This window comes from Talpa occidentalis, unplaced genomic scaffold (assembly GCF_014898055.3).
Source record: "Talpa occidentalis isolate TD23 unplaced genomic scaffold, MPIMG_talOcc4v2.1 talOcc4.9, whole genome shotgun sequence".
NCBI lineage: Eukaryota > Metazoa > Chordata > Mammalia > Eulipotyphla > Talpidae > Talpa > Talpa occidentalis.
In genome coordinates, this window is record NW_023605305.1 from 53,495,849 (window position 1) to 53,515,916 (window position 20,068).

Sequence of the window (20,068 nt, forward strand, 5' to 3'; positions counted from 1 at the left end):
AGTTAAAAACTGCTATTTACATAAAGCCATCGTTAATCATTCCAAGCCAACACTATAGGGCACTGTTGTGCAAGTTGTGAAGGTTGTGCATCATACATGGGCATCTAACCAGTGGAGTACAAGGGGGGCCCACCAGGGAATGAGAAGTTCACAGTCACCAACTATGTTTTAGACCCAACAACCTCCCTGACACCAGCAAGAATAAAATTGCTTTCACATGTATTTTTGCTATTCATTTAGCATCCTTTACAACGCATTCATTTGTAAACTTTCTATTCTCCCCTCTTATATATTGAAATATTTTGAGAATGTGAAGTCATATTTTCCTATCCTCCCAAGAATCTAGAAGTAACATATATGACTTGACAAGAAAAATCTGACAATGAAAGAATGTGTTTGTAAGTGTGCCATTACGCACCAACGTAGCATGAACCTTAGATGTGTTGCACTTCAATGAACATATAAACTTAAGTTTCACTAAAACTGCAAATCTATAGAGTAGATATAGTCAAAATATAGTCAAATATCCAATATCTCAAAAATTTATAGCAATATCTGTCAAAACCTTGAGATAAGTAGATTATGAAAATGGTGTAAGCAAAAGCTAAATTACTGAAAAGAAAAGAAAAAGCATAGTCTAACCCCACCCTGAGATCAAAATATAATTCTTTATTAAAATATAAAATAATATGCCAGATAAGGAAAATAAACATTCTAATCTAATAGAAATCCAGGATTGAAGCAAACCAGAGGGAAAAACAAAATGTGTATGAAGGCAAAATTATTCCATAAAGCATGCTGCAAAAATTCTGACAAACATGTTCTGTGAACTCATTAGACACTTAACCCAATTCCCTACATGGGCTATTTTCCCCAAAGCACTTATGCTATGACTCAAATCAATAAGTATCATAAAGCAGGAGCAGGGTGCGATCCATTTCAACCAGGCTCCAATCCAAGCAGGATGTGTTGATTTAGCAACAAAGATTGGAGTACTGGGAGTTATATGATCAATCTCCTCCAGGGATCATATTTCAGTATCTCAGCCAATTTAATTAATGTCCTTAGATTCCAGCTTCCTTATACAATGTGTGTATGTTTGCTGCATCAATCACTCTAGACAGATCTGTGTATTTGATCTTCCTTTAGAGTTCCAGGATTTAATACCAGGCTATCTGTTAAGAATAGAGTAACTGGAATTAAAATTATACGAAAAATAAATCTTCTTGCTATTCCTGAGCCAAACTGCCCATATTGATTCATTGAAATCTATTGATAATGGTTAGAATTTGGTTTGCCTGCCAGTAAAATTTACACTTTATTGGCAAGATCACCTAAGAAATGAGCTCAGATAATTTTATTTGACCTCCACAGTTTAGACCCTAGAACAAGTTTGAATCCAGGTATATACAAAGCTAAATTACCGAGTTAGCATCACGAAAGCAGTTAATTGAGAATCCAAGTCCATGAAGATGTGTCCTATTAATTTCATTTTATTTAAAAGCAAATTAAGCACATAAACCAAGTAATTTTCTAAGCAAAAAATGGCAAATTGCCTGCAAAGGCCACAGTGAGCCCCTGCACTCAATTCCTTGGTGTATACCAGACTGGCATAAGGGGTGATTAATGGCCCATGGAGAGAGAGACTGAGTGTCTGTTTTTGTCATCTTGTTTTTACAACATTGTCACAGAACCTGTCCTGTCTACAGGGTCCTTATTTTCCTAGATATGTGTATTTTAATATTCGATATGGCACAGGTAATTAAATAAATAGATAAGCCAATTTCATTAAAGTATTCATTACTAAAACATTTTATATTCTCTCCCTTTCATAATTCATAAGCCAATTTCAGCTTTGATGATATTTCACCCCCTCCACCATGCCATATCTTTCTGACTTATTTGTTTCCCAAGACTCATTTTTTCATGATCATTTTACTCTCCATTTCCTGTTATTAGGAGAAACTCAACATTACCTCATACAATTCTTCCTTCTGCTCCACATTAAGTGTGCAATTCAGTCACTTCTTGATTTGGATTAAAAGGCATTTCCTATACTGTAGACTTTGTCAAAGGTTCAGGCGAAAAGGGCTGAAGTTCTTATCAATGCAATGAATAGCCTAAAATTGAATATTACACTTACCTGGTCTTCAGAATAGTCTCTCAGCTTGTTTCTACCAACTTGAGCTCATTTCTGCTTATTGCTTTCATTTATCTTTCCTGATCATTGTGGCAATACCTCTGCCTTTGTGCCACCAAGGTTGTCCACCCTAACTGAAAGCTACCTTTTCATAATCAAAGGCTCCTCTATGTGCTCTGCTTACGAGTAGACCATCATGTCTCCTTCACCTGCCTCTGTAAGGAAAAGGAACAAAAGATGAGATTATTTCCCTACTGATATGCCGCAGGGTACACCTGTGATACTCAGTGTCAGTTCATGAAACATTTTTTTTTGAATTTTTTTTTTAATAGAGGCATGTTTTATTTATTTATTTGTTTGTTTGCTTGTTTGTTTATACATGCACTGGGTACAGTCAGAAGCGCGGGAGGGTGAGAGAATTCACCAGAGCCAGAGCGGGGAGCAGAGCAGGCAGAAGGACCGAAGTACACTGCTGAGGGGAGCAGCGGGCGGCAGAAGAGGTCTGTGCGCCATGTGGGACCCTCCTCCGGTGGCCGGGGAGCAGCAGGGGATCGAACCGGCGCTGCAGAGGCTGCGGGCAGCTTCGCAACCCAGCGCTCAACCGCTGCGCCCCCGGGGAGGCCCCATGAGACATTTTTTAACTCTGCAACTTTGCTCATCTTTTAGACTTAGCACAAGAAGATTCATAACTCACATTTCTGATGGGATTAATATCCAAAATATATGAGGAAATCATGTACCCACAACAACGACGAAAAAGAAACACTCCCATGACTGAGGTGCCCTATCATGTGGAACTCAAGTTTATTTCCTTGTTTTCTGCAAAAGGGAAATAGGAAAAGAAAATCAGGAAAACCCTTTCTTTGGTAACCTTTTGTGAAGGTCTAGGGACAATGTGTGAGGTTATATATGCACATAACCAGCTCAGTATAATGTCAACAAGCCTTGAGCAATGCATCCTCTCATTTTGCTCAGCTTTCTCGCTCCTTCTTTATAAACACCAGCATTTCAAAAATATCATCTCTGGACTTTTCTTCATCTATCCAAAGACAGTTCCATATGCTCTGTTCAACATAAGACATTTTGTTTGGATCTAACTTTTCTCTCCTCTCCAGACTCTAAATACAAAAAAGCTGTATATGAATCTATTTACCCTCTGAAATGAATTCTATCTTACCTTCTACATTGTAGGAAAAGTTACAGTTAATTTTGATTTTAGATAACTGTGATTTTATTCTAACATCACACATGTATAGTAATATACAGTCATATAATCTTTCTCACTACGTTGTGATTTCCCTCAACGTGTTAATATTATTTCTTTACATTTCCCTTACCAAAAGTCCAGGAGCTTTTCAAAGTTAGGAATCAGACTTTATTGTCATGTTTTTACTGTTCATTATGAAAAATAGTCTAACAAGTCCCTGGGACTCATCACCCAGATTCACAAATTATCAGTTTATGCTTGATCTAGCATTTATACCTTACCCTTTTGCTCTCCCCAACAAGTAACTTTGAAAAAAAACAAACAACACTATATCATTTTATCTGTAACATTTCAGTGTAAATCTCTTAAAGATAAAGACTCATTTAAAATTACATAACCATAATGCACTATCACAATAAAAATATTAAAAACAACAGTTTCATTTAATAATGGCTTGTTTTCTAAGTCTCCACTCTCTTCCACAGTACCTGCCACATGGAAATCCACACTCATTGTCTCCTGAACTTGCCAGGAAGTTTCATTTTAAGGAAGCTATATTCAGTCTTTCCTTTCCTCCCAATAAGTTCTCCAAACTGTTCAAAATTCAGCTCTATATTACCTTCATTGTGAAGACTTCCCTAATTATCCCAAACACAGTTAATTGCTTCCTCTTGAAGGCTTTCATAATACTTTACTCATGCCTCTAGTTTAGATCTGAATATCATGTACTATGTCGACTCATTTAGTTGTCTGTTCCCAAATGTAAGCAAAAATTGTTTATCACAGAAACCTCAACTCCCTAGTGGTAAGAGGGACTATATTAATATTTAAAGAAAAGGAGGAAGGGAGGGGAACACAAGCAAGGAGTTGGTGTTCAATTGTGCACCTGCAGCAGAAATCTGCAGCAGCACTCTCATGACCAAGTTCCTCCTGCACCTCCACACCACTTGTAAGTGCATGTGGACAGGGAGTTTTGTCTGCTGTACTCTCTTTATCTCTAGCACATGGAATAGCCCTAGCATGATTTTAATAAATATTTATTGAATGAATTAATGAAGACAACGCCTCAGGTCTATGTGAAATAGTAATGAGTTAAATGTGCAGTTAAATATTAAAACATTTACTTTATTGGGTGTTTTAATGGTTACCTGCTTTCACAAACTATTGTAATAAATCAAGCATTTATATATATCCATCATCTGAGTTCAAAACATATATATTCAGAAATATATACTATTTATTGCCGTAAAGGAATGCCTAAATAATAACTAGTGACTTGCTGAAAACTATATTTCAGTTTGAAAGCCATCACTGTAGCAATGGCTTTAGTTAGGAGATTCAGAGACATAGGGTATTTCTGGGTGCACTGATCTTTATGTAAACAAATGGTGACTAAACAACCAGAATTCCTGCTCCTTCTTTAGGAGGAACTGGATCCTTTCTCCAGATCTGACAGCAAGAGCAAGTAGCCGTGGGCAGATCAGGATAATTAAACTTACTGAGATGGAAATTATTTTATTTTTTTTATGTTTTTTTTTATTTGTTTGTTTGTTTGTTTGTTTATACATGCACTGGGTACAGTCAGAAGTGCGGTAGGGTGAGAGAATTCACCAGAGCGGGGAGCAGAACAGGCAGAAGGACCGAAGTACACTGCTGAGGGGAGCAGCGGGCGGCAGGAGAGGTCTGCGCGCCATGTGGGACCCTCCTCCAGTGGCCGGGGAGCAGCCGGGGATCGAACCGGCGCTGCAGAGGCCGCGGGCAGCTTCGCAACCCAGCGCTCAACCGCTGCGCCACCGGGGAGGCCCTGAGATGGAAATTATATTCTTCATCTTCTTTGCTCAGGATTTCAGCTTGATTTACATTGGCCTACAGATACTATTTGTAATTTTGAGCAATGGAGTTAGAAACTGCCAATGAATCTTACTGGTCTCCTTCATTCTGGCTTAGCTAAAAAGTCAGTTACCAGTTACTCCAAAGCAAATCACCTGACCTATCTATCTATCTATCTATCTATCTATCTATCTATCTATTTATCTATCCATCCATCCATCCATCCATCCTCCCTTAACTTTCAAGATGAAATTGCCAAGTTTCTATGAGATCTACGTATTTAGCTTCCAGCTGTCAATTACTTGGCACTTGCCACTCTGAATCAGGAGAAATGAGAAATGAACTGTGGGAGACTTCTGTCAACCCCCTTGCCTGGAGTTTACACTTTCCACAAATAGCTCACCCTCCTTCCAGTAGCCCTTCTTTCCTAGAGTGCTCCAATTTTTCTTATTATTTAGATTCTTTCCTGTCCTGGAATAAAACAATCTGATAAACAAATTCATGCCAAAATTTGCACAACATTTCATATTTTATTATACACAAACAGACACATTTTCTTTTAACCTTAGAACTTGTGATTCTTTCTTCAGTTCTCAGCTCAGTAATCATTTCTCTGAGCTACCCGTGATGGAATAAATGTCCTTTCTCAGTAGAATTAAAATGATCTCGTAGAAGAATGAAAAGCAAACCAAGTGGAGAAAATATTTGTAAATTACATATCTTATAAGGGACTCTCAAAATTTAATAAGAAGAAAACGCCTCGATTAAAAAATATAACAAAATATTTGAACAAATATTTGACCAATGATCATAGAAAGATGGCAAATATGCACAAAAAAAGAAGTTCATCATCGTTAATAATTAGGAAATGCAACTTAAAACCATCAGATAATATTACATACTTACTAAATTTTCTAAAACTTAAAAAACTGACAAATACCAAATGTTCACAAAGATGTAAAGTGAGTAAGAACCCTCTACACTGGTGGTAAGGAAGTAAAATGGTACAATCACTTTGAAAAACAGTTTGGCAGGTTTTTTAATCAAGGTTAACACACATACCATATGACCCAGCTATTCCATACCTAAGCATTTACCCAAGAAAAATGAAAGCTATGTCTACATAAGACCTGAACACTAAGAGTCATAGAGACTTTATTTATTTATTTTTTTATTTTATTTAATGAGCTCTCATTCTTTTTTTTTTTTTTTTTATTTATACAAGCACTGGGTATAGTCAGAAGCGCGGGTGGGTGAGAGAATTCACCAGAGCCAGAGCGGGGAGCAGAGCAGGCAGAAGGACCAAAGTACACTGCTGAGGGGAGCAACGGGCGGCAGAAGAGGTTTGCGCCATGTGGGACCCTCCCTCTGGTGGCCGGGGAGCAGCCGGGGATCGAACCGGCACTGCAGAGGCTGCAGGCAGCTTCACAGCCCAGCGCTCAACCGCTGCGCCACCAGGGGAGGCCCTAAACTGGAAGCCATCCCAATGTCTATCAACAAATAAATGGATAAATGAGTTGGGGTATATTTTTACAATTGAATGCTCTTCAGCCATAAAAAGGAATAACTACTAATACAAAAATATGAATAATTCTGAAAGTATTTATCCCAAATGAAATAAACAAAATATACTTTAAAGCCATATATATATATATATATATATATATATATATATATATGTGTGTCTTAAAAATATGAAATTTACTGTTGTAGGGCCTCCCTGGTGGCACAGGAGGTTAAGACGCAACCTATGAAGCTGTCTGCAGCCACTGCAGCACGAGTTTGATCCCCAGCCAGGGAGCAACCCACATGGCGCAGCAGATCTCTCCTGACTCGCCCGCTGCTCCCCTCAGCAGTGTACTTAGGTCAGTCTGCGTGTTCTGTTCCCTGCTCTGTCCCTGGTGAATCCTCACCCACCCCACCCCCCACGCCCCAGCTCTTGTATGCATAAATAAATAAATCTTTTTTTAAAGAAATAAAATTTACTGTTGTAATACAACTTGTGATTTTATGGGCAAGAAGAAGAGAGAAGGAGGAAAAGGAGGGCTTGGTTAAGGAGCACAAGGATATTTGAGGGAATGATAATTATGTTCATTATACTGATTGCAGTGATGGTGTGATTTCCTGGGTGTCAAATCATGTCAAAACTTATCTGGATTGTACATGTTAGATATATGTAGTTTGCAATAAGTTCAATTATAACTCAATTGAGCTGTGAAAACAATGCCTCTGGGCCTCCCCTGGTGGCGCAGCGGTGGAGCGCTGGGTTGCGAGGCTGCCCGCAGCCTCTGCAGCATCAGTTCAATCCCCAGCCACCGACGAGAGTCCCGCAAAAAAATAAAAAAAAAAAAGAAAAAGAAAAAGAAAACAATGCCTCTGTAGGGAAAAGAACCAAATGTTAATTATAATTGTATCCCTGAATCCTGGGTCCTGCCCCTGGTACATAGTAGGCACACCATAACACAAGTAGCAGTAGTAAATGAAACAAAGAGAGAACCGTGTCCAACTCCTGGCAAAGCCTCACACCACTGAGGTTCATATAGATTTGACTTTAAGTAATCTCATTTTATCTCAACTTCTGCACATTGTTGCATAATATTTATGCTGAAGCCTGCTTCATGGGACTACTTTAGGTTTTTAGTGAATGTTTATAAAAGAGGCATAATGTCATAAATATCACTGTAATTCTTTGGGTGCATTATTTTCTATTACTAGCTTCATAATTACATTGTCCTTTGGCCCACTCTTCATTCAGAGCAAAAGAGAAAAAAAATCAATATTACAAACTATGAAAAGAAGAAAGAAAAGCAAAACAATTTTATTTATCTGCCATTAGAGCATAATAAAAAGTAAAATCATAAAATGTTGGACCCTCCTTTAAAATATTTTACAGTAGATACAATACTAAAATAATTCTGAATTATTTAGATAATACATAATTATTATGTGCTACTCAAAAAGAAATATCTGTGAGCATAGAGCCAGAGGCGACCCCTTCGAAATGATTTGGTCCCACCCTCTTAACTTTATAGGAATGAAACTTGTGAAGGGCAAATTAATTGCCCCTGACACATATGGTTTGTGACAAAATCAGAGCTAGAAATAAAGTGCCCTGGTTCCCCATATTATAAAAAGGAAAAAGAAAGAACTGTGAAATATAATACATTTATTTAAACTGAGTTAAAAAAAAAAAAACTTGCAATAAAAATGTAAATTATCCATATGTTGAATTTCAATCTCTGGTGCTTCCTTGTTAAAAAAAAAAAAAATCACCTGTTTCTATAAATTCTATATTTCTTGTTACTGTTGGCTCTGAGTGTAGAATAATGACAATGACATTAGTTGGATAGAAAATCCTTACCAAGGTATTCTTCACACAAGAAAATGAGAACAAAAATTAATAGAAAAGGTAATAAAATGACTCTTAAATATATGAAAAGGTGTTCATTAAAAGCAACTTAAAACTATAATGCGATACCATTTTTCATCCATCAGATTGACAAAAAAATGTGATGTGTTGGCAAGTATTAGGGAGAGGAACTTTTATTCCTGCCAGTGGTAGTGCAAATTGCCACACAACATTGATGGGAAAGCAAATAGTCAATATCTCTCAAAATCCAAAACACATATCCTTATTTATGCTAGCAAATACAGTCTGCCTAGTAAATTACTTCAAACTAATGCTCACTGAGAAAAAAAAGTCACTCATACAAATGTTCTTATTCTTAATATGCTATTTTCCATTAATATAATTGTATGAATACAAGAGTCCACCTAACATAAAATTTAGGTTTAAATATTGAGATTTAAGTTTTTACAGCACATCTTTTCTTGTCAACCTATCAATTTTCACTACCTGTAACCATTTACTATTTTTTTCCCCCTATGCAGAGGTTATAGGTAGGTTTTTTGGTTTTTTTAAAATATTTCTCCAATTCTTTTTTTTTAATAGAGGCATGTTTATTTATTTATTTATTTATTTGCTTGTTTTGTTTTATACATGCACTGGGTACAGTCAGAAGCGCGGGAGGGTGAGAGAATTCACCAGAGCCAGAGCAGGAGCAGAGCAGGCAGAAGGACCGAAGTACACTGCTGAGGGGAGCAGCGGGCGGCAGGAGAGGTCTGCGCGCCATGTGGGACCCTCGCCCTGCGGCCGGGGAGCAGCCTGCGGCCGGGGAGCAGCCGGGGATCGAACCAGCTCTGCAGAGGCTGCGGGCAGCTTCCAGGGAGGCCCAACTTCTGTAATTCTTGTGAAATGTAAAAGAACTCTAGTACTCACCTACCTAGTTTAATAACCAGGTAACTAATGCTAACAACATCTCTTTATGAGTCTAACAAGAATGATCATTTGTATTTTTGAGAGCTCACTGGCCAATCAATACTTTTTATGTAAAAGGCATTGTGGAAAATGAGAATTAAAATTCAGATTCCTTATCTTGAATCTGAATGACGCTGTCAATTATGCTCTTTCTCCTTTTCTCCTTGCCCCTTCCTTTCCTCCCACATCTTAAACTCAGGGCCTTCACTAGTTTTTGTTTTTGTTTTAAGATTTATTTATTTATTTATACAAGCACTGGGTACAGTCAGAAGCACGAGAGGGTGAGAGAATTCACCAGAGCCAGAGCGGGGAGCAGAGCAGGCAGAAGGACCGAAGGACACTGCTGAGGGGAGCAGCGGGCGGTAGGAGAGGTCTGCGCGCCATGTGGGACCTTCCTCCGGAGGCCGGGGAGCAGCCGGGGATCAAGCCGGTGCTGCAGAGGCTGCGGGCAGCTTCACAACCCAGCGCTCAACCGCTGCGCCACCGGGAAGGCCCCCCTTCACTAGTTTTTGAAGGTATATTTTATGTTGTAGAATATTCTGTTACTACTCTAAACAGAGTTCACTTAAAGTTTTTCTTACCCCTTTCCACTGCACTTGATGCTCTACTGTGCACAGCGGTAGTCAGCTTTTCCCTCCGGGGTTTTGGCTTTGCTTCGCATCAGTTGTGTTGTCCGTGGTTGGCGGAAGCAAGCCCAGCATCTTCACTCTGCCGCCATCTTCCCGCATTCCTCATTATTTATTTTCTTAAGTGACATAGCAACCCCTTCTGAAAAAAGAGAAACACCACATAACCGAAGCTATAGTATTGGGTCCAAAATGTCATTTCTTTTGATTCCTTCTGTGTATAGCATATCTGAGAATTTCATTACAGGTTTGCTCAATGAATGGAGAGACTGAAAGGATCTAAGAAACACGAAGGAACTACTGGTGTTAAGGGATTTTTTTTTTTTTTTCATTTTTATGACGTGGGTTATTTCATGTAGGGGCAAGGAGGCCTTATTTTACATTTAGAGACCAAGCAAATTTTCCAAAGTAAATTAAAAATAAAGCCCCACAAACACAATATGTTGCACTAAGATTTGTAACACCAGAAAGTCATTTTTATATATTAATGCAAATAGGCAGCAGTGGTTTGCCAAATACGTTAGCAGAAAGCATAATCTTTCGTAAAAGACTACTCATAATAGCTTGATACTTAAAGTCTGCATTTTTGGGTAACTGCAGAATCAAAGACTGCCTTTGTAATCAAAGCTCTAGGAGAGGAAACTGACAGATTATATTATATGGGATGAAACTCACATGGGACACACAGATCAGAATAAAGATAGTAGCAAAACAGAAATCATTTCTGTGTTACAATGGGTGTTACTAGATTCTTGGCAAAGGGCATTGGGGATTATTCCTAGAACCACTGGGAATCCTTTGAAGTTCATTATATGTAAGTGTAAACATTTCTCGTTACAACGTCTGTATTTATTTACTGTCAACAAATTATTTCATAATCTTTATTAAGTTCCTGGTTGGAGATATCAAATTCACCTGGTTATGTGTCTGCAATGAGGAAACAGCCTGCCTTGAAGAATTCTTTTGTAATGAAACCTATTTCAATCTCAAAAGGCAGCATATAACACTAATTCCAATTTTTCCAAAGCATACTCTTAAAAAATAGACATGGCTGATGTTTCTTGGTTTGGGGGAACAAGAGGTTGAATCAAGGAAGAACATGGAACTTGAGTTCCATGATTCAAACAACATTTACTCTATATATTTCTTGAAAACTGTTTATCAAAGATGGAGTATGACTGCCTTAAAGAAACTTCTAACTTTAAATAGCATTCTCAAGTTTATTTGGTCAAGGAAAGTTCACATATTAACATACTGAAACATCTAATATTTCACAGCACAAGGAAGAGTGCACTACTCAGATAACTAGAGGTAAGTAGTAAAGTGTCTAGAATATAATCAGACCCCAATAAATAGGAACTATTTTCTCCCATTCCAAATTATAAACCTATTGAAGGCAGAGACTGATGGTTTAGTAACCAATATCCAGGAATAGATATATAATTTAAAAGGTTGTGGCTAGAATAATTTGGGAGTCTATCTTCAAAAGTTTAAGGAGGAAACCCTGTCAAATTGTAATGCTAAACAAATTGAAGGTACAGGGAAGAATATAATGGCTTATAAAAAGGGGGCAAGTCATGAGATATCTAATGTGGTCTTGATACAGGGCATCAAGGGGCACTAAAACCTTCCAAGGACACTGCCCAAATAGTTTACTGGTCACTGTATGAGTTCTTCACCTGCACACACAATTACAAGACTACTCAGGTTCAGGGAACAACATTGGGATTTATTAACAAACCAGGGGAGGGCCTCCCCGGTGGCACAGCGGTTGAGTGCTGGGTTGCGAAGCTGCCGACAACCTCTGCAGCGCCGGTTCGATCCCCGGTTGCTCCCCGGCCACCGGAGGAAGGTCCCACATGGAGCGCAGACCTCTCCTGCTGCCCGCTGCTCCCCTCAGCAGTGTATTTCATCAGTCTGCCTACTCTGCTCCCCGCTCTGGCTCTGGTGAATCTGTTATAGGACAGGGAGAGGGACAGCCCAAACCCCGCAAACCTGCCTATTCTAAATGGGTTCTGCCATCCGCTGCATCAACACAAAACATAGGAGACTTTAATGGGAAGGAACTTTAATAAAACTAGGAAACAATACAGGTAAGGCAAAGAGTCTAGTTTCTAAATGAAGCACCCAAAGTTACCCGTCCCCTCGTGGGTAAAAGTCCATCCAAATGGGATTGGTCCAGAACAAGGCCCCAAAGCCTGCCACAAGTCTAAAGCATCTTCCAGTGGGGACCCACAGCAAAGGGTCACAAACAACCGGACAAGCCCGGAAGGAAAAGAGCAAAATCAACATCAAGATAAAAGCTGCCATTGTCACCTCCCCACGGGTCTCACCCACATCTGTGTCACCTAGTCCACGACCAAAAGACAAGCACAGTTTCTTCACGTGTCTCTAGGCTCCATGTGCCTCCTCCAGGTCTCCTGGCTCCATCCTGCTTCCTTCCTTCCTCAGTCTCTTCTTCCTGCTCAGCTCCACCCTTCCTTGGGTGGGGCAGGGAACCTCCCCCTTTCCTGGGGACCACCCTGTTACAAATTCTCTCACCCTCCCGTGCTTCTGACTGTACCCAGTGCATGTACAAACAAACAAATAAATAAATAAAACATGCCTCTATTAAAAAAAAAAAAAAAACAGGGGAAAATAAAGATTACTGAGGCCAAAAATGTCCTTTACCTCCCCTGAAGCAGTGTCCAGTGTTTTCCAGTCCTAAACAAAAGCAGATACAACGGCATCTTCCTGACACTGAGGACCCGAGTTCCTCTCCAAACAATAGGCCACATGTCCAAGATGGCATCTTCCTGCCTCTGCCAACCGGGAGCGCATGGCAGCCAGATTCTAGGCCAGGTTCTGATTCACGAAGACGACAGAAGATGCAACAAGATACGTTCCCGGAGCTGCCAGTGCAGCACCAGACAAGTGACCCTCAAGACAGCAGCTGCAGCAGCCGAACAACCCGATAAACAACCCCACTCACGCAGCTCAGCGAGGTGCCCTGCTCCAGGTCTTTGCATTCTCTGCCAGACTGTAACTGCAGCAAAACCAGGATCAGTTGCAGTCGCTCGGCTAATTGTAAATCCTCTCAACTTTTCCTCTCTAAGGTTGGCTGCTGGAGGGCTCCACCCTCAGAGGCCTGCAACAGACTTCTGGAAGATCGTGGTGGTGTCCAGAATCCAGAATCCACTGACCCCTAAAGCTGAAAATCCAAAAACCTTGAATTCCAAAGACTGAATCCCTGCCCCCTTCTGCAGTCACTTATATTTCTTATCAGTTGCCCCACCCCCAAATGTGATACTTTTAGCTTTTTCCCTGGGGCTATCTGTCCTCACCACCAACCCGCTTCAGGGGACACCACCTGTAACAGTCTTTTGGCTTCAGCCACTGGTTATAGTCTTAGAAAGCACAGTCACAGTAAAAAAGCTTTAAAGGGTAACAAGTTGTTGAAGCCCTTGTAGGAAGTTTCCAGAGATAAGTTAAGAATCATGGGTAGACCAATCACTGGAAAAATCATTTCCATTTACAGGGCCTCTCCGGTGGCGCTAGCGGTTGAGCACTGGGTTGCGAAGCTGCCTGCAGCCTCCGCAGCTCTGGTTAGATCCCCGGCTGCTCCCCGGCCACTGGAGGAGGGTCCCACATGCAGCCCAGACCTCTCCTGCCGCCCGCTGCTCCCCCCAGCAGTGTACTTCGGTCCCTCTGCCTGCTCTGCTCCCCGCTCTGGCTCTGGTGAATTCTCTCACCCTCCCATGCTTCTGACTGTACCCAGTGCTTGTATAAATAAATAAATAAATCTTTAAAAAAAAAAAAATCATTTCCATTTACAATGACATAGTGACCGACTGACCTTGTGTGCTAATTTTCACCTCTTATCTCAGCATAACAACTAATATCATTCCTTTTAGTCTCAGAACTGTTTCAATTTAGAAAACAACTTATATGGAACCCTGTCTACTACACACTTGCCCTGTGCCAAGTGTATTCAACAGTATCACAAAATTAAAAGAAAAATCAGGCATCTGTCTCGCCATCCAAAAAGCACACAATCTCATTATACAGGCAAGAATAAGATGTCCAAAACAATCTGAAAACAAGAAAAAACTTAATTTAAGGTCAACGTCTACTACAGGAAATAAATTTCAGAAGAAAGCAGAATGCAAGGAAGAATGCACAAGAGGTGTTTGGGGAAGGTAGATAAATAAGCTGGGACCTAAAATCCAAGCATGAATCACAGTGTCCTTGAGAGGAAAATTCAGACATGATTGACTCCGTGTTGCTAAACGTGCAGGCTGCCACGCGCAACAAGACAACTAGTGTTGTAGAGCAACCCCGATACAAAACGGGGTGCCTGACTGTGGGTCCTCACCCGCGCGCTTAAAAGGACTTATCAATGCTCTACTGCAGGCACACGTGAAAGGTTAATAAAAGGTTTATTTACAACGGAAAGGGAAATGAGGAAATGTACAGCTCTGGGAGAAAAGTGGGAGACAAAGTTTTAAATGCGTCCTACCCGATCCGCCGATCAGGAATCCCAAAATGGCGCTCTCAGAGTTGGCCGCCAGCCAGGAGCGGTGAAGCCAGGAGGCGAGCGATCGCGAGCCAGAGAGCGAGCAAGGCCCACGTGTTTGGTTTTTATATCCAACCTGGCTGCCCAACTCCACCCTCAGGTCCCAGCCACCCTCCCCTTGGTGGTGATGGGATTTGTCTTTCCCAATGTCCTGATGGCTTTAGTCTGGAGTGGGGGTGGAGTCCACAAAGCCTGTATGAGATTATCTCAGGACATCCTTTCCCCCTAACACTAGGACTCTGTTCCCCAATGGAGTCTCAAATTTTTAAATCAATCTTTCCAGATTAGAAGAGCAGATATTGCTTCCACATCAGATGTGCCCTAAGTATAAATCAGGCCTTTCATCTATTTCAGACCACAAATGCCCCAAATTTGGAATTTTACTTATTTCCCTAAGAACCATTTAACTTCCATAAAAGGGCAGGTTTTTGGCATCCAAAAAACAAACTTCCCCCAGAGCCCTTTCTGTGTCTTGGTCTCTGCTTCATTTGTCAGCATATCAGCAGTCACTTAATTGAGCTCCTAATTCAATTTGCTCTCAATGCTCCAGGGGATTAAACTATGCAAGTTTTCTGAAAGCAAGTCCTTTTAACCGGTCTTATTTCTGAGTAAAGCCCCAGAAGAGCTGTTATGTGCTCATAAAAGCAGACTTTATTTAACATCCTGCAAAATTTGGTGACCTGGGAAAAAGACACATGCTGAGCAGAGCATGTCATAGAACTCCACAATCTGTTCTCACAGGAGAGAAAATGAGTAATCTCATGCAATCATCTTCTCTGTGAGCCCAGACCTGATGAAGAAACGAACCTTTCATGTGGCTGTTTCTTATGCTTTTCATTGACTTCCCACAGCAACTTCAAAGCCATTCTCCGTCAAGGGTAATTTCTCCAATTGGCAGAGTAGCACATGTCATCTTTTCACGGATTGCAAGATCCCCTTCTGAACTCCAGGGCCTGGAAGTGGACAGTGTATGTAGCACTTCATTTCTAGTAATGGCAACAAGTTCCTGATTTGGAATGAGGTAGCAAGGGGACTATTTTCAAGTAAAGAGTGATGTCTTTTTGTTGACATGCTTCGCACAGTGAGCGAAGAACCCAAGTATACTCAACTTAAAATACAAAGATCAGATTCTCAGATCACTGAAATAGGATCCTAATATATGGGGCAACTTTTATCTTATCAGGTCAATATTAAGGTTATGTAAGAGAGAACAGACTAATAAAATGAAGAAAATAGTGACTTGTACAACCTTCACTCAGTCCCTCAGTTGTACTGTTGTATAACCAACCTCTTGGTTCCTCATAAAATATCTGGCTGTGAAAGAAAATGTAATGCACATTTCATTCAAGACAGTAGCTATTTCTTCAAAGTAAGATTGTTTAAAGAATTAAAAAAATGATAAAATAGGAAAGGGTTTCTAGGATCCCATCTATTCTAATAGGCAATCTTTTACACAAAGATTTTGATCATTTTAATGCATTGTGCTACAATGTATGGAAAGTAGATGGTGGCTCTTAACATTGTGAATTGATTTCCCTAGGATTTCTAGTGTCTATTTTTTTGAAAGATTTATTTATTTGTGCATACAAGACCTGGGGTATAGGCCAGAGGTGGGGGGAGGGGAGCGGTAAAGGGATTCACCAGAGACAGAGTGGGAAACAGAACAGGCAGATTGACTGAAATACACTGCTAAGAGGAGCAGCGGGTGAGACAGGAGAGGTCTGCTGTGCCATCTGGGTAGCTCCCTGGTCAGGGATTGAACCGGGGCTGCAGTGGCTGTAGATGAAGATAAGATGAGTCTTAACCCCTTGTGCCACCAGGGAGGCCCTCTAGTGTTTATTTTTAATTACCCAATGTACATTTATATCTAATTTCTAGGAGTAATTGCTAAATTTTACCACATTTTCTTTTAGCTGGAATTGATTTGAAGTTAGGAAGAATCAACTACACACAGAACCTTCCCTAAATTATTGCATTAATTCTTTTTTTTTAGTTTGACATATTTTTAATAGAATTGGTGTGGGAAGAGAGATGGGAGGGAGAGAAGAAATGATTTCAAATAATATTTTTCCAATAAAACTCAAAAAATTATCCACCCCCTCGCAGACACACATCCAGTCAAACAGCCTTGACACAAAGCAAGACAGCTGAGCCCCAAAGACTTGCCACAAGCCTCAGCACCTTCTGAGGAGAAACCAGAAAGGAATTAGGCAGGCCCTCGGGAGCTGGGACAGGAGAGACTCAAATTTCAAAATATATCACATAATCCAACATGAGGTAGAGGTAAAGATTGCTATTGTCTCTGTCGAGGACCAGGAGCTGCCTCCCCAAATGACTCTTTAAAGTGTCTCCTCCACATGTCTCAATTAATTCTTTTTTTTTTTTAAAGATTTATTTATTTATGCATACAAGAGCTGGGGTACAGGCCAGAGGTGAGGGGGAGAGGATTCACCAGAGACAGAGTGGGAAACAGAACAGTCAGACTGACCAAAATACACTGCTGAGGGGAGCAGAGGGCGAGACAGGAGAGGTCTGCTGATCCATGTGGGTTGCTCTTTGGTGGGCAGGGATGGAACTCATACTGCAGAGGCTGTGGATTGCTTCATAATGCTGTGCTTAACCCCTTGTCCCACCAGGGAGGCCCCTTAATTAATTATTTTAATTGAAGTATTACATTTACAATTTCTTTAGCTTTTTGAAATGCTAAAAGACTCATAACCAAAAAAGCAGTTCCATGTTCTCTTAGCCTTTGCCATCCTTCTTGTCCAGTTTGCAGTTTTAACATTTTCTTTAATATTTACTTTCAGAACCCTAAATACGATGTATGCATCACTCTCTCTCAAGTCATCTTATTTTAAAGTTATTTATTACTTTTCCAATGTGGTAACACTCACTTTCTTCCCTTTCTTTGATGACTGCCAATATCATATTCTCTCTCTCTCTCTCTCTCTCTCTCTCTCTCTCTCTCTCCCCACTCCCTCCCTCTCTCCCTTCCTCTCTCCCTCTCTGTCACTTCTTCCCTCTTTCTAATTTAAATCCAAAATGCAAACATTTCATTATTAAAATTATGTAGCTATTGCTCATCTGCTGAGTCTAATGAAGTATTATTATGTTTACTTCCTTGTACAAACTTCTATTTCCAGGAATTGATGATAGTCTCATTTTTTTTCTTATGTTTCATTTCCAGTCCACTCTGGCAGCTCTTTACAATGCCTTGCAACACAATTTACAAATCAATCAAAACCTGCCAGATCAGTATTCAATTCCTTAGGTCCTGCTGGAGACAGCACCCTTGCTGTTCCCTGAGGGCTAGTTCCTGTCTGGACAGGCTGCCCGTCCCATCTTCTATTATGCTGGGAGTTCCTTTGCCAGCATCTTGAAAATCCCTTTCACCTCCCTTTTTCTGGACTTGGTGGTTCCTAGCTTGTTTGTTGGATTTGGGGAGGGGGGATTTTTTGCTTGTTATTTATTTATTTATTTATTTATTTATTTATTTATTTTTAGTTTTTTCCTCTGTTCTGTTGAAGATTATTTTTCAGTGTCTTCCTGTGGAAGGATATGTAGGAGATAAACATTTGGGAGTTCATATATCTGACAATGATTTTGTTCTATCATAATACTTGATTGATACTCTCTATTAGATATAAAATACAAGTCCTTTAACTTTCAAATCCCTGTTGGTACATCTGATACTATTCTATTTTCTGATGCTATTCTTTTTTTGTTCTAGAAAATTTTGGAGTAATTCTTTTTCTGACATTGAAATGCCGTGATGATTAGCCTCAGAAATACTTTGTCATTAAAGGAGCAAAGACTATGCATTGGAGCAAAGAAAGTTTGTTCAATAAATGGTGCTGGGAAAACTGGGTCACTACATGCAAAAGAATGAAGCTTGACCACTACCTCACACCATACACAAAAATCAACTCAAAATGGATTAAAGAACTAGACATAAGACCTGAAACCATAAAATACATAGAAGGAAATATAGGCGAAACACTACGTGATTTGCATATCAAAGACATCTTTACAGACACATCACCCAAAGCAGTGATAGTGAAGGCAAAGATAAACAGCTGGGACTACATCAAATTAAAGAGCTTCTGCACAGCAAAAGAGACAATAACAAAAACAAAGAGAAACCCCACCAAGTGGGAGAACATTTTTGCACCCAACACTAATGATAAAGGACTGATCACAAAAATCTGCAAAGAGCTGATGAGACTCAACAACAACAAAGAAAATAATCCAGTCAAAAAATGGGCAGAAGAGCTAAAGAGAAACTTCTCTGAAGAGGAAATGCAAATGGCCAACAGGCATATGAAAAAATGTTCAACATCACTTGTCATCAGGGAAATGCAAATCAAAACTGCCATGAGATACCATCTTACACCAGTGAGAATGGCACATATTAAAAAAACTAGCAACAACAAATGTTGGCGAGGGTGTGGAGAAAAAGGAACTCTTCTGCACTGTTGGTGGGAGTGCAAACTGATCCAACCACTATGGAGAGCTGTGTGGAGATTTCTGGACCTACTAAACATAGAGCTTCCATATGATCCAGCAATTCCACTCCTAGGTATTTACCCAAAGGACACAGAAACATCAATTCCAAAGAACACCTGCACCCCTATGTTTATAGCAGCACTGTTTACAATAGCTAAGCTTTGGAAACAGCCCAAATGCCCAAAAATAGATGACTGGATCAAGAAGATGTGGTACATATATACCATGGAATATACTCAGTATTCAAAAAAGATAAACACATGCAATTTGCAGCAACATGGATGGCGCTGGAAGGGATCATGCTCAGCAAAATAAGCCAAAAAGAAAAAGAAAAATACCAGATGGTCTCACTCATAGCAGGAATCTAGAAAACTTAAATAAGGGACCAGGAAAATGAATAACTATAAGAAAGTGAAAATCAAAATCAACAAAAAACTATGAACCAGAGACACTTTTTTTGGGGGTGGGGGGCGGGAGGGGAGGGATTGGGGTCAGAATGGGGGGGGTGCAAATGTATAGGGAACATAAAAATAAAATTTATTATTTAAAATAAATAAATAAATAAATATCAAAATTCAGCAAAAAAAGAAAAAAGAAATACTTTGTCATTATTTGCTGGACTGAAAATAATGCTCTTTTTAAATCTGGAGTCACAAGTTTTTCAATTGATGATTTCTTCCTTTCTGCTTATTCTCTCCTGCTGGAACTTAGGTTAATAGGATGCTAACCTTCGAGAATAAGGATATCTTTAATTTTTTTAATCTTCTCTTCCCTATTATTTCTTCATCTTTTTATTTTTCTAGAGATTTTCTTTTGTTTTGTTTTGGGTTTTTTTTAATTTTTTTATTAATTAATTGAAATTTTTCTTACATCATTGTCCCCATTG

At 39.7% G+C, this 20,068-nt stretch overlaps 1 long non-coding RNA gene across 2 annotated transcripts; it reads right to left on the reverse strand.

Moving 5' to 3' along the window:
- Positions 1–697: 697 nt before the first annotated feature.
- Positions 698–13,342, reverse strand: LOC119236241 (uncharacterized). Of its 2 annotated transcripts, none has more exons than XR_008550209.1 (4): positions 13,093–13,342; positions 10,077–10,263; positions 2,144–2,355; positions 698–1,175 (listed from the first exon to the last, which is right to left on the reverse strand). It is a non-coding gene; the product is annotated as an uncharacterized LOC119236241 (long non-coding RNA). The 2 variants fall into 2 exon arrangements; XR_005123012.2 differs by having other exon boundaries at positions 12,792–13,342.
- Between the last annotated feature and the right edge of the window lie 6,726 nt (positions 13,343–20,068).